Consider the following 13,275-nt stretch of genomic DNA (forward strand, 5'->3'; position numbering starts at 1 on the left):
AAGAAAAGAAAAGAAACAAACACTGGTAAGAATTTGAAAAGAAAAAATTCAGTTTCTTATGTCTTGCTGACGGAAAGTGAAAACAGGACTTCAAGTGGGAAATATAGGTTGGTGACTCCTCAAAGAGCCAACTGAATTGCCATGAAACTCAGCAGTTCTGCATCTCAGTATACACTCAAAGCACCTGAAAACTGACAACCGAACAGGTGCATGGGTACCGGTGTTCATAGCAGCATTCACCATAGCTAAATGGTGGAAACAACTCCAATCCCCATCAGTAGATCAATGGCTATACAAAAAGGGGGGCCTATTCTTACACGGAATGTTATACAGCCCTAAAAAGGAGTGGGGTTCAGGTATGCGCATCAACATAAATGAACCTCAAGCAGTTATGCTAAATAAAATAAGTCAGACATAAAGCAAGAAATATTTTCTGATTCCTTTGATATGAGGTACCTAGAACAGATAAATTCATAAAGGCACAGCGTAGAATAGAGGTAATCAGATTGGAGGTTTAGGAACCTGGGAGTGCTTAATCTTTGAGATATGGAGAGGTTGTGGAAATGAATACTGGTGATGGTAATACAGCATTTTGACTTACTGCTACTGAGTTGTACACCTACAGATGGTTGGATTTTGTATTACACACACACACACACACACACACACACACACACACACACACACACACTGCTAGGCCCTAACCCTAGAGTTCTTGACTCCTTATGTCTGTACTGGAGTCTGAGAATTAACATTTATACCAAGTTCCCAGATGATGGGCTTGCTGTTGGCTCAGAAACCCTCCCTGAAGAACCCTCTCTTTTAAGTCATTTGACTCTCTTAATAAGACAAAGAGCTCCAGAGAAGGTTATGGAGACGATATCAAATTGCAGACCAATTCTAAGAGAAGGCGGGAGAGCTCCAACATTCGATGTTGAGAAGGGTTCCGTAGCCCTGTCCAGGCTCTGGGACAAGGCGATCCCAGAAGGAGCAGTAGGTGCGCAGCACAGATCAGGAGGGGCAGTTAGCAGCACAGATACCACCTGTCATTTTGTCGTCACAAGACTGGCTGGTCCCTGACTGCTTCCAAGTCTCATTCCGATTCTCCATCTCGCTCTCGCTTCAGAGTATAGCTCATATCATTGAGTGTTTGTCCTTAATGAAAAGTTTGAGCAAATGTCATCAATACGGCTAACCGTGGGGTTGGGAGTTTGGGGGTGGGGATGGGGATGTTGTGACAATGGGAAGACTGGTTCATGGGGAAGAGAAGGAGAGCAAAGTAATGAAAGCATGAAGGCACGAGGGAGAAAGCTGACAGACATACTCGAGAGGGAGAAAGCGGTGGGGAATAGACAAGTGTGTGCCAAGATTTCTTGGGAATTTCTAAGTAGTTGATTAGAAGTAGACAAAATCTTTGGAGCTGGGTGGGAGGTTGAGGGCTGAGGCAGGGGGTGGCGGGGAGCAGGGTGGGCAATGCGTGCTCAAGGACCTACGCCATCATTGGCTCTGAATCTCTCGGACTTGACTTTTCCGAAGCAAACTGTCCCAGAAGTGCGGATGACATCTGGAATTCAGGAACCCTCCATGTTTCCAATCTGGCTGATGGAATACATGTGGTGCACAGGCTGCATTTTTTGCCACCCACAACTTTGGGCCCTGTTTAGAGCCAGTGAAAGAACCAATCTGCCGAGTCAGAAGAAAATGTTAACACTTGGAAAAAGATCTTATCCAAACAGGCACTCATGCATGTTGCCACATGAGGCGCACAACAGGCGCCATGAATGAATAACGAAACCTTGAGACTCCAACGTGTTTATGTCCCAAGTTACGATAGCAAAGAAAGCAGCTGAGAATGTGAATTCCGCAGTCCCGAAGTCAAGCTCAAGTACAGGCCTAAGTGAAGATATTTCTCTCTCCATTCAGTTCAATTGAACAGTGTGGTCCTGAGTACCTATGTGCTTTTACAGGCAAATCGTGTATCTAAGTAAAACCAGGCCCTTGTCTTGAAAATACTTACTATGGAATGGAGGGGTAAGATAAATGTGTGAAATCAATAAATGTGATTCCAGTTGCCACAAGAGCACCATAAGCAAGCCACTAAACAAGAGGATCAAAGAAAATAGTAAGATAATAATGTCTCCATAGCCCATGGGATACTCTTAACATACCAATCGCTTGTACAAATAAATTTGATACCAGCTTTTAAAAAATACAAAAAAAAAATTAAATCATTTTTGAAAGAGTTACAGAGAGGGGGGAAGAGAGAGAAAGAGAGAGAGCGAGCTTTCTATCTGCTGGTTCATTCCCCAAATGGCTGCAAAGGCCAGAGCTGGGCCAGGTTGAACCCAGGATCTTCTGGGTTTCCCATATGTGTGCAGGCCTCAAGCCCTTGCAATCCTCTGTTACTTTCCCAGGTGTGTTAGCAGAGGTTTGGATCACAAGCAGAGTAACAGGGACATGAACTGGCAACCAAACAGGATGTTGGCATAGCAGATGACAGCTTTACCCACTATGTTACAATGCCAGCCACTGCATTCACTCATAATTTACATGATTTTGGCCAAATGTCTAGCTCTCTGCTTTGAATTCATCAGTGGATTCATGCATTCACAGTCCTAAACAGTTCGTAGACTCAGGGATCTCAGCAGGTGGTATATTCCACTACACCAAGTGTAGCTGAAAGAGGGGCTCAAAGCGAAGACTCCATGACAAAGACAGAATCAAGGAGATGGAGCAGTAGAATGGAAAGAAATGCTTTACCTCTGGAACACATGTTTGTTCCTGCCAAAAAGGTGGAAAAAAATTCTGGAAGGACATATAAAAAACTGGGTACAACTCTGTCAGCCAACTTGCTCTTTGCCTCCGATTCATATCACAGTTTGTACTTGGCACCAGGGCCTGTTTTTGGAGGAATGCAAGATGGAATGTTCCTGATAAATAAAATCCTTTCATTCTGCAGCCGGGCGGGTCATTCCTGCCCATTCAGCTCCGTGCACCTGTCAATATGGAGCCCGTGCTACAGGGCAAAACCCCCAGGAGCTGAAGTGCTTGCAATTTTTTGGCAGTGGAAGGATTTTTTTTAAATGTATTTTTATTTTGAATTTTGAATTGTGGGACAATTTTGTATAGGTTTTTTTTTTTTTTTTTTTGTCGAGAAGCAACTTCAGAGCAAGTGTCTTTCCAAGTTAGAGTGAGAAGATTCTAAATATGTGTCAGCAATATTTTGTTTCATTGGGAAATCCTAGGTGGGTTATCTATGGAACAAGACAACCAATATGATTTTTAGATGCTGGTATTGGGGTGTAGATGACAGCCTGCAACTTCAGAATCCCATGTAGGAGTGAGTTCAAGTCCCAGCTGCTCCACTTTTGATCTAGTTTCCTGCTAATGGCCTGGGAAGGCAGCAGGAAATGGCTCACACGTTGTTGAACTTCACGTCATTGAAAGTTTCCTGTTTTTCTCCTTATTGTGAACCGCACTTTCTGACTCTGTATTTAAGGAGATGTGTAACACAAGTGTAGTGGAGACTTACATGTCTAGGTATGGAGACACAGTGCAGTATGTCTCTCTGCATCCAGACCAAAGATGGACTCCCAATGAAACTGTTGAATATATCCTGACTGTAGGATGCTGGGCTCTCTGACATCACATCGTCCATGCCTACAATGATGGGAAACACTTCAGTAGCGGAATGATGAATTTAGGAATATTCATGAAGGCTCACCCATTATAATACTGGAAGAGAAATCAATTTCATTATTTTTTTTAAGATTTATTTTTATTATTATTTTTTTATTGGAAAGGCGGATATACAGAGAGGGGAGACAGAGAGGAAGATCTTGCGTCCGATGATTCACTCCCTAAGTGAGCGCAACGGTGATGCTATGCCGATCCGAAGCCAGGAGCCTCTTCCGGGTCTCCTGCGCTGGTGCAGGGTCCCAAAGCTTTGGGCTGTCCTCGATTCCTCGACTGCTTTCCCGGGCCACAGGCAGGGAGCTGGATGGGAAGCAGGGCTGCTGGGATAGAACCGGCGCACATATGGGATCCCGGGCGTGCAAGGCGAGGACCTTAACCACTTGTGCCACCGCGCCGGGCCCTCATTATTTTTTTTAAAGGCATATTTACATAGAGATTGAGAGCGTGATCTTTCACTTGCTGGATCATTCCCCAGATGGCTGCAATGGCCAGAACTGGGCTGATCCGAAGCCAGGAGATTTTTCTGAGTCTCCCACGTGAGTGTTGGGGCCCAAGGCTTTGGGCTGTCCTTGACTGCTTTTCCAGGCTGCAAGCAGGGAGCTGGATGGGAAGCAGGGCAGCTGGGATACAAAGCTGTGCCCATATGGATCCTGGCTTATGCAAGACTTCAACCACTAGGCTACTGTGCCGGGCCCCAAGGCCATTCTTGAAGGAGGTTTTTTACAATATCCTGGGTGGGTTTTGCAGTGGTTTGGAGTTAAAAAGGATCCCTTTGATTATTTGAGGGGAAATGGTCACAGACACATAGGGGAACTGGAGATACCACAGGAGTCCTTTCGGAATCCGGGAACAGGTGCAAGGAGGGGAGCTGGTACGGTAGTTGGATTCAGTCCACATGGTGCAGACAGCAAGATGTGGGATGCAAACGGAAGGGAGAAATAGGATATAATTGAACAAAGTCACTGGGGGGAAGAGTGGCGTTGGGGAAAGTGAGAAGCCTCAGGGAGGTGGAAGGGACAGACTCAAGGGTGTATAAAATTTTTTGTTCTCAGCAGGAGACTCGTTAGAATGGAGGCATCCAGGGGGCAGAAAGGAGCTGGCCTGGGTGTTCTCCCAGAGTTTGCAGCCATGTAGACATCTCAGAGCTCAAGGTGAGAGACAGCTTAGCTGAGAGTGAAATAAAGGATGTACTACATGGTAAAATATTCATTCATTTGTATATTATTTATTTGAAAGAGAGAAGGGAGAAAAAGGAGGGGAGAGAGAGAAGAAAAAGGAGGGGAGAGAGAGAGAGACAGAGAGATGGCTGGGATGCAGGCATCCCCAACTCCTCTTAACCTCCTGAAAATGCCTGTTGGAAGATAAGCTCCCTGCTGTGGGCTGCACTGTGACTGCCCCCAGACACCTCTGCTGAATTCCTAGCCTTCTTGGTCCCAGGATGTGACTATATTTGGAGACATGGCTTTCAGCACGGGAATTAAACTGAGATGACGTTGTTCAAGATGTCTGTATTCCAAGATGGCTGGTGATTTTATAGGGAGAGATTACAGGGCACAGACAGAAGCCAGTGTGAAGATGTCAGAGGGTGTGTGTGTGTGTGTGTGTGTGTGTGTGTGTGTGTGTGTGTGTGTGTGTGTGTGTGTGTGTGTTGGCAGCATTGTTACGTGGAGGAGACAGCCTACCGTTGACACCTGGGTCTTAATCTTCCAGCCTCCTGAATTTTGAGACAACACATTTCAGTTTTTGATGCCACTGGAAGTACTTTGCTCAGGAGTTTTACCAAAAATATTCATTCACTTTGTTCATGGGCTGGGGGGGAAATCAGCTTTTCTTTTACTATATGGTATCCGATTTTTTTTTTTTAAAGGTCTGTTGGAAATGAACTCTCCCCATGAAAACATAATCATTCACTGGAGTGATTCCATTTTTTATTTGAATATGAAACCCTCTGCACAAGCAATAATAATTACCTGAGTGCTTTTCCCACTAACATTTCTTCAACAGAATCATCAATGCTCAAAGTCACTACTGGGAGAGTTTAAAATCCGCGGCATCAGCATAGTGCATCATTATGTAGCTTGCAGCTGGACAGAGGGGAGAGCCGGAACACGGCCCTATTTCACACGCTTAGTTGTAACATGCACTTCTTCTCCTAGTGGTGCAGTTGCAGGGGCTTGGACTGAACGCTACCGTTCCGCCTTTCAGCACTGGTGTCAGGTTAACACAGTCGTCTTCAAGACCCCTAGTGGATAATACCTGCAAGCTCAGGCAGTGCAGAATTGCACACACCACACATTTCCCTCCCTAGACGTTTGCTTACTGATTGAAAAATGGTTCAATTGATTGAAAGGCGAGAGTGACAGAGAGAAAGCCTCTACTGACTGGCTTATTCCCGAAATGGTTACAGTATCATGCAGTAGGCCAGGGTAAATCCAGGAGCCAGGAGTTGGACCTGGGTCTCTCACATGGGTGCAGGGGCCTAAGCACGTTTGGACTATGACCTGCTATGTTTCCAGGTACATTAGCTGGAAGTTGGAATGGAAGTTAAGTAGCTGGAGTTTGAACCAGTGCTTGTGTGGGAAGCCTGCAAGGGCAAGTGGCAGCTTATACAGCAGTGCCAGTATGCCAACCCCCCTACACACAATTATTTATTCTTTTTAAAAGTTGTATGTATTTATTTATTTAAAAAGAAGACTGATGAGGGAGAAAGAGAGACAGAGAAATGGAAAGAGAAATCCAGGGCTGGGGGTGGGCCAGGCAGGGAAACTTTTGGGCACCTCTTTGATGGGCTACAACTTCCACTGGTGAGCATGAGAATAAGGGCTAGGGGCAAGCCTGGCAACACAGGTGGTATCACCCACTGGCATGAGTGTGGGCTGGATAGTGGGGTCAGTTGGCTTGAGCTAGGCTTTAATGCCCATTGATGTGTACGAAAGTTGAATGGGATATGGGACAGTCTGGACCAGCCTGTGGCACATACTGGCAAGCATTATAACCAGGGCTGGGGGCAGGCCTGGTGGGGCAATTGGGGTTTGCTCTGACTAGGCTGCAGTTTCCACTGGTGAATGTGATGGTTGAGGGTGCGGTGGGCAGGGCTGGGCTGTGTTGCAACATCCATTGGTTTACGCAAGAGACAGGGCTGAAGTGAGACCTGACCCAGCAATTGCAACTACCATTGTGTACGTAGGCTGATGTGGGTGACTGAGTGAGACGGATCCTGTGCCGGCAAGCACACACGAATCAGGTCTAGGATCACTTCGGACAATGTTTCTTTGGGGATCTCCCAAACTGAACCACTGGACTCAGAACTCCAACCATGGGGGAGAATTATGGAATCCGTGGTCTGACCATGGAGTGCATATGTCATAACTGGGCCTTCTAGGGGGCTTAAATGGAGCAGTATATGGCATACCTAGATGTACACGGAGGATATGGCAGTCCACTGGGGCCTGCAGAGGACATCTGGTAGAGGAAGGAGGGCAGAACAAACCGGACAACTATCCCAACCAAGTGTTGACAGCAAATATCTGGGGGAATGGAGACTTTAAAAGATTGATGTTGGTTGGAAACGAGTCTGGAGCCAGAGCTGGGACTCAAATGCAGGTACTCTATATGGGATAGGGATGGCAGGTGTCAGGCAGGAGTGTCTACATTTCAGGCCAGATGCCTGCTCCCAAGTGAGTTTTTACTGGTGAAATCATTAGCATGTTGGCATCTTGATGGGTTCCGAATGTTGAATTTGAAGGTATTCAAGATGAGTGGATTCGTTGAAAGTTTTCTGGGTTTTTGTTTGTTTTGTTATACGTGTTTGGCTCTTTCCCCACCCTCTAAGAAAAAGTGATGTAAGATTCGTTTAAGATCCATTGGCATCATAATATCTGGTTAATAATATCAAGTGTTTGAATGAAGCTTTATAAGTCCACCTAGGGTGAACAAAGGTTCATTGTATTGAAATCTCCTAACATCATGTCCAGCTGACAATCCACTCAGCTATGCTACAGGCAAGGGGGCCTTGCCACCCAGGCTACCGGAGTTCCCTCCCTCCCAGGCAGTGTGGCATTGAACTCCTGCTCCAACCCCTTAACATCACTTTTGTCTGTGGAGACACGTTTCGACGAGACATGCCAAGTTACTCTTCCTGCAGCTCATCAGAGTCTATGCTAATTTAGAGGTTTGTGAATGCCCATCAAGAGCCACATCACCTCACAGAGATGTTCCATGTCCTCTGCTCGGGCCAGGTGGCTGAGTGTCCACTTTGGAAGAGTAACTCCCACAGGCACATTCCTGGTGTCCCTCGTGGTCATGGCAGACCTCACCTGCTCACATGCCCGTGTGGCTGCATCTTTGAGGTGTGGCTCCAAGGCAGTTGGTCCTCCAATGAATCAGAGCTCCTCCTTCCATCAGAGGACCAGGGCTACATACCGTGTGGTTTTCTTTGTCTCTTGGCTGCCAACAGGCATTCCCCTTTTTCAGCAGAGGCACAACCACAGACCCATAAAAGCATAGGAAGTACAATTCCCTTGCGTCTGCCTAGCATGGAATTGGCTGACTACCCAGCAATTATTCAGTTAAATCTCTCTGCTCAAAAAGCCAGCTAATTCCATTTCAAATTAAGATTATTAACTTACAGTTAGTCACTATATTTAAAGAGATAAATTGACACCAAAAAGGACATTTTTTTAAAGTAAGAGTGACAGCTGATACATCAGAATTAGCAAAATCAAGCTTTAAATCTGAGAATTTCAATGAATGTATATGTGATTGCATGTGAAGCTCAGATGTGACTTCTTAAATTTTACATTAGTTTTGCTTAAACAGGCTAACCAATCTTAATATTTATAATTACTATTAGTGTATTCTTTAATCCCTTGTAATATTGGTAAATGTGCTATTTACTGATAAATGAGTAGCCTTGGCAGTTTCCTTTCAGTCACAAAAATTGCAGCTGGCCCTGGAAATGGAACAATTACTGTATTTGTTAGCATCATGTCCACACCGACACTTCCTCTCTTCCTCTGATGTTCTAGTGCCAGATGTCAAGCTCACATGTGGCCAGCAGCATATTTGTCTAGCAAAACTGGAATGTTGCACCTGTTGCCAAAATTAAAAAAAAATCAATTGCAAAGCAATCTTTGGGCACCTGAGTCATTGATCAGTGACTTCATGAAGAGTGGTGTTACTTTTCAAGGGCAGGGATGTTTTTCCTGCCTAGGGTCATTTCAAGATTTTTAACCTCAATCACAGGTCATACAAAATGATCAGCTTAAAATTCAGTCTGCTAAAGACTGCATTTTATATTTTAAGTCTCTGCTGTGACTGCCCTCACAGGGCCACGACCGGATGATTTTCGCAGGCCTGCGGGCACTGTCCCCCGCCCTTGAGGTTCAGAGGAACACACAGGCTCTGCAGTGGTAGCGCTTGCTCCCCAGGACACGGGGTTCCATGCTACTCGTTACTCACGGCTTTCAGTGCCACCCTTTGCTCCTTTCCTCGTCGCGTGATCTCCACAGGTGCATCTCCCAAAAGCATCCTTACCAGCTGTTAGGGTCAACCAGGGAGAGACACCTGTTAAAGCCAGGGAGCAAGGAATGAGGACCAAGCAGAAGCTAGACTATCCCTTTTCCTTCCTCTTTGCCTTAGCTGCATTTCCTCTCTGCTCTGCTTGGCAACCCCTGGGTCTGACACTGCTCGTGGCCATGGCATACACTCCACGAAAAATCCTTCTTATGTGCTAGATGATATAGTCTTCCTATTGTTACTAAAAGCTGAGTTTTTCCCTTTCCTTCAACGCTCCAAACACCTTTATAACTGACATTTGATTTTCTGTATGGAATGCCTGAGCATTTTGTCACTGCTTTTATGTTGAAGATTGTTTCTCTGATGACTGCCCATCACCAACTTAAGTTGGGTTCTCAAGAAAACTGAGCTAAATCTGGTTGCCTGATATGTTGATGAGGAGCTCAATTTATGATTATTATTATTATTGCTATTACTATTATTATTACTATTATTTGAAAAGGAGAGAAAGAGGGAGATCTCCCATCTCCTGAATCACTCCTCAAAAGCTTACAATAGCTGTAGCTGAGCCAGGCTGAAGCCAAGCACTGGGAACTCGATCCAGGATCTCCCACATGGATCTCCTGCCCTTACCCAAGATGCACATTCACAGAGCAGAGACACAATTCCAGGCTCTCCAACGAGGGGTGCAGGACCTAGCACTGTCTTAACAACTGGGTCAAATACTTGCCTCACATGAGTCCATGTCTGTGAAAATTCAAGCAGCATCTAACAAGGTACTGAGCCTCAGAAAAGAAGTAATAGGCACTGGATAAAGACAGAGAGAATTTAGGGAATTCTAGAATAAAATAATAATAATAATAATAAAATTAGAGCTTTAGGAGAAGCTGTGAACCCAGGCAATCAGTGTTGTAAAGAGGAATGGGAAGGTTGACAAGGGAAATGGAATCCATTGCAAGGTAGAATTTTCCTGATAAAAGCTTCATGGGACAGGAGGCAGATGTCTTCCAGATGGAAGCCCTGCACCTTGGGAAGAATCTGCTGGGGAAAGGGAGGGGAGGGAGATGGAGAGGAAGGAATGTCTCTGCTGGCTCCCTCCCATTTCCTCACCTCCTGCCTCTTGTGAATGTGGGTGGTCCTCTCCAACTCTCATCTTGGAAACACAGCAGTACGGAGAGTGGCGGGTGCTTCCGTGGTGGAGAGTAACGCATGTCTTTGTCCCCCCTGGATACATTCTGTCTCTCACACAGGTGATGGTCCCTGTGAGAGCGAGTTGTTGGAAAGTCATTCCATCACCTTCGTGCTTTGCTTCCTCCTCACACATCTGCTTGCCGCTCTGTTTCCGACATGATGGGAAGCAGAGTAAGAGGCCAAGCAGATGCCAGCAATGTACTACTGGGCTTCGCAACCTCCAAACCAACTTCACTTGTTCACCACTTTTCAGGTCTCGGCTATTACGTGACAGCAACCAAAAGCTGACCAAAATAAGCACATTGGCTGGACAAAGGAATGTTGGCGTGTGGAGAAGAGCAGACAGCATGGGTGGTCATGCTTTCTATCCAACAAGTAGTGGGGGCCAAACAGGGGCTGGGGGAAGTTGGGGAAGAGGGGACCTGCTGCGGGGATACTCCCAGATATAGTGCCTGTCCCACTGTTTCCTCCCACCCAGTCTTCCAGAGTTCATACCTGCGCTGCCATGGTTGGGTTCTGTGATGAAAGAAGCTAGGAACACAAAACAGGCTCCCCCAAGGCCTCCCCAGGCTGCTGAGGTCACAGTGCTAGCAGCTTGGTGGCAGTATCAAAAGGCAGCTTTAGTTACAGTACCAAGCACCATGTTGACTGCTTGATATTCAAGTCCCTTTCAACTTCTTTCTTTACTTTTAAGGGTTTTATTTTGCTGGAAAAGTAGAGTGAGAGAGAGACAAAGAGACTACATTAGAGGGAGAAACAGAATTTTCCATCTGCTGCTTTGGGCTATCCTCCATTGCTTCCCCAGGCTATAAGCAGGGAATTGAATATGAAGTGGAACAGCTGGGACACGAACCGGTACCCATATGGGATGCCAGTGCTTGAAAGTAGAGGATCAACCAGTTGAGCCATGCTACTAGCCCTGGGAAGATTCACTTTCAAGATGGTGTCTCCAAGCCCACGTGTGACTCAAAGGCTGGCTCCCTGGGTCACCTGCAAATATGTGAGCTTTTTCATCTATCTCTGGCATCCCATCATGCGGCTGATATATATACATACATATATATACATATATATATATACACACACATATATATATACATATACATATACATATATATATACATATATACATATATACATATATACATATATACATATACAATATATACATATATATATATATTTTTTTTTTTCCCCTGTGTGTGGAAATGTTACAATGTATGGAATCTCTCCAGACTTACTCAGAAAGGGAACTGACCAGGTCCCAGGTACTGAATCCAAGTCCTTCTGCATTTGTTGGTGTAGTGAGGGGAGGCCCTAGCTGGCTCTTGGCCGTAGTGACCCTGGAGATGTGGAGGGGGCCACCTCCCATCGTATCCTACGCACACTGCCTCTTCCTTGATTTGTTGTTCCCCGCAGCACTTGCTCCCAGACACTCGACTTGTCTTCTAGGCCAGGATCCCAGCCACCCATTTTATAGGGCTGCCTGCTCCCCCACATCACCCGCCCCACAACACCTGCACAAACAAGGAGCTTCCTGTCACCACGTGGGCTCAAGCAGCACAAGTCTGCAGGCGGGAAGCTGTGAACTTTTCATTTCCTAACGAGGATGAATGCAGACCTGGAACACAGCTGTTATCCCAGCGGCCGAGGCATGGTGGACTTCAGCCGCACTTTGGGGATTTCTGTCTTGTCCCTTGCAATTTCCCACAAACCTGAAACATGCTTTGCTGTTTGCATTCTATCTCAGTGTGATTGCGAGCACTCAGCCCTCTTGGGAGACCCTGGGACGGCATGGAATGGTTTTTCCTTCCCATATTCCAAGAGGGGGATATAGCATGATGTGGAGTCACGGCATGCCACTGTGGTTCAACAGAACTTCAAGGTCCTGGATAGGACTCCCTTCCTTGCCCTCTATGATAACAACGCTCAGACATTTGCAAAAGCTACAGGCTGGTATGTCACTGTAGTAAGGCTATGCATTTGGAAGCCAAGGAGACATGAGTTCAAGCCTCATCTGTGTCATTAATTTCTTGTGTTACCTGGGACTTCTCATTATCTTAGCTCCCTGGTCTGTAAGATGGAGTCAGATACCTACCTTAGGGCACATCATGAAGATAACTTGAGATAAGATGTAAAATAGTATTCCTCATATAGGCTGAAACCCAGGAAACTGTCTACGTAGGTGCTTAAAGGTCAGTAGGTTGGGGCCAGTGCTGTAGCATAGCAGTTAAAGCCAGCACCTGTGGTGCCAGCATCCTACATGCTGCTCTACTTCTGATTCAGCTCCCTGCTAACACATCTGGGAAAATAGTGGAAAATGGCCTGGATGCTTGGACCGCTAAGCCCACTTGGAAGACCAGAAAGAAGCTCCTGGCTCCTGGTTTCAGAATAGCCCAGCTCTGGCCATTTCCAGCATTGGGGATGTAAAGCAGTAGAGGAAACCTCTCTCTCTCTCTCTCTCTCTCTCTCTCTCTCTCTCTCTCTCTCCCTCTCTCCAACTCTGCTCCTCAAATAAATAAACTGAGTTTTAAAAGCAATCAGTGCGCTGACACCAGGGTCTCGTTTCTTCACCCTGAGTTTACTGAAATCCCTCTGCTCCCAAAGCTGACTCACTCTCTCTTTATGGGGATCCATCACACCCCATGGTCACATGAGTCATCCCAAAGCAGCGTCTTGTATATATCACTTTTCCTTCCCTCCCCAACCAAACCCACACCCCTAAACATCAACAGAAACCTTAGGAGGTTTCCCAATGCCTTCAAGATGTCCTAATCCCCGAAGTTGGCCTGTAAACTGAACCACGATTTAAGATCTATTCACTCCCTTATAGGGGCTCTTGACTGCTCCCACACCCAATTCTTTCAAATC

The sequence above is a fragment of the Ochotona curzoniae genome, unplaced genomic scaffold, assembly GCF_017591425.1.
Source record: "Ochotona curzoniae isolate NIBS_2020 unplaced genomic scaffold, NIBS_Ocur_1.0 contig_50, whole genome shotgun sequence".
Lineage (NCBI taxonomy): Eukaryota > Metazoa > Chordata > Mammalia > Lagomorpha > Ochotonidae > Ochotona > Ochotona curzoniae.